The sequence below is a fragment of the Dasypus novemcinctus genome, chromosome 17 (genome assembly GCF_030445035.2).
Source record: "Dasypus novemcinctus isolate mDasNov1 chromosome 17, mDasNov1.1.hap2, whole genome shotgun sequence".
Taxonomy (NCBI): Eukaryota; Metazoa; Chordata; class Mammalia; order Cingulata; family Dasypodidae; genus Dasypus; species Dasypus novemcinctus.
In genome coordinates this window covers 44843363-44845798 of record NC_080689.1, presented here as the reverse complement: position 1 = coordinate 44845798, position 2436 = coordinate 44843363, and the positions used below count along the sequence as shown (strand labels likewise).

General features: G+C 44.8%; 1 non-coding gene across 1 annotated transcript; it reads right to left on the bottom strand.

Annotated features, from left to right (window-relative positions):
- Positions 1 to 1046: 1046 nt before the first annotated feature.
- On the bottom strand, positions 1047 to 1262 carry LOC111766737 (small nucleolar RNA U89). Its single transcript, XR_002798698.1, has one exon. It is a non-coding gene; the product is annotated as a small nucleolar RNA U89 (small nucleolar RNA).
- Between the last annotated feature and the right edge of the window lie 1174 nt (positions 1263 to 2436).

The following is a 2436-nucleotide window of genomic DNA, read 5'->3' as shown; positions in this document are numbered from 1 at the left end:
AGATGCTAAGTTTTGTGGTAATCTGTTATGTAGCAATAGATAATAAATACACCTGGGGAACCATCCTGCCACCAGGAGAAAACCAGAATGAAGATAAACACAAGGCTGTGAGGATCACAGACAAATGGAGCTACCGCCCTAATTAGCCCACTCCTGAAGTCCACTCTATCACTTGCTCTCTTCCATTACATGAGCCAATTAATGTCTTTTTTAAGCCAGTTTGAGATATACTGCCCAGTACTAGCAAAGAAAAGTAAACTGATGCAGAATTTGTTTGGGAGCACTCAATACCCCCAAATGTGACATCCAAATTACTCTGATCTCTGCCCATTTGCTCAGGTAGCAGCATTTCATTCCTACCCATGCTTCATGATACTACTCAAGCTTCACCCTCCCGATCTTGATGACCAGTACAAAAAGGGACTCAAGTTCATCTAAACTAATACATACATTACTTTTTTGCTTGTTTGCTTTTCTTTTAGGCTTTAGTAATAAAAATTTATTGAGAATTCCTGGGATGACAGTTATCTCCTCCTAACCTTGAGGGAGGGAACCAAAACTGTAAGAAATCACTGAAAAAATCACACACTGTCCCAACACCCCTGGCCAACACAGGGAGGAAGAAAGTCATCCCCCCGAAAAAGGGTCAGCCTTTGTTAATCCAAGAGGGGTGGATAGGTGCCATCACATGATACTGGTGATGGGCAGGGTGCCCTGGACCCCTAGCTGGCCCCTTGAAGCCAGGGGAGAAGCACATCTAGGTCCTCTCTGGCAGTGGATTCTGGGTCACCAGGCTCATTTCTTACCCTTGATGAAGCTGTTACTTCCCCAGATGAAATTTTCATCCTGTAGGTTCAGCACAATGTTATTGGCAGTGAGAAAGATATGGTTCTGGAATGTGGCAATTGTCTTAGAAAAGTTCTGGGCTGCCCAGATCTTGTGCAGTTTGATGTAGCCTGGGTTCTTGCTCAGGGCTTCTCCAAGGTGACGAGGGCTGAGTTAAGTTTCACACAAGACTGCATCTCAATCTTTTGCCTGATCTGGGCTGTCAGATCCAAGGCTGCACCCAGAAGGCCCGTGCCTTGCCCTTCTTTGGTCCCCATATGTGGGACCCCCTACAGAGAGCTGCCTGGAACTGCGGACAGCAGCAGCAATGGAGGCAAGGCCACATATATTACTTTTACTGTCACTTCTATTCATTTGGCACTTATATACTGTCCCATCTTTATTGAGTCTATGTTTACCTTGATTTTAACCTCCTTGAAAGCAGACAACATTTTTACTTTGTAAAATCCCTACAGAGGGAAGCAAATGTGGCTTAAGTGATAAGGCCTCCACCTACCATATGGGAGGACCTGGGTTAGATCCCTGGGACCTCCTGGTGAAAAAGAAGAGAAAGTATGCCCGTGCAGTGAACCAAGTGCCCACGCAGAGAGCCAAGTGCCTATGTGGATGCTCATACAGAGAGCCAAGTGCCTGTGTGATAAGCCAAGTGCCCACCTGAGTGCCTGTGTGGTGAGCCAGTGCCCACGCGGTGATCCACTGCCTGCGTGGTGAGCCGAGTGCCCACCCAAGTATCTGCATGGAGAGCTGAATGCCTGCATGGTAAGCTGAGTGCCTGCATGAGTGCCCGTGTGGTGAGCCAGTGCCCATGTAGTAAGCCAGTGCCTACATGGCAAGCCAAGTGCTCATGCAACAAGCCAAGTGCCCATGCAGTGAGCCAGTGCCCACAAGTGAGTCATGCAGCAAGATGATCAAGCAACAAAAGGGAGACAAAGGGAGAGTCAAGGTGAAGCACAGCAGAGACCAGGAACTGAGATGACGCAATTGACAGGGAACTTCTCTCGACATCAGAGGTCCCCAGGATCGAATCTTGGTGAATCCTAGAGGAGGAAAAATGAGAAGAGAAGACAAAAAGAGAAATAGATACAGAAGATGACATAGTGAATGGACACAGACAGCAAAAACAGCTGGGTGGGGGAAGGAGAAGGGAAGAAAAAAATTATTTAAAGAATTTATTTTTTAAAAATCCCTATGGTATTTATCATGGAAGGCACCCATTAAATATTAACTATTTGATTGAATCTATCAGTCTATCAATCAGAACATCTTATGCATAAGTAAACTATTTGGCTTGGAATCACAGATACTAATACCAGCAAATCAGATGCCAATTTACCTGCTGTGGTGAAAGGGAAAAATAGAAGAGAGGAGAGGGTTACCTTTTATGCTGGCCCACGTGTTCTTAATTTTACCACTTGGACATGCAATAATGGTGGATTTTAAAGAGCTACTTGGTTCCTGACAATATCATCCTATAAAACTTGGATATTTGAAAAGGTTGCAAAGCTATACAGGTAAGCCAAGGCTATATTATAGGATATTATAGTAATATCCACTCTAAACAGCCTGAACTCAGTGGAAAACAATCATAAA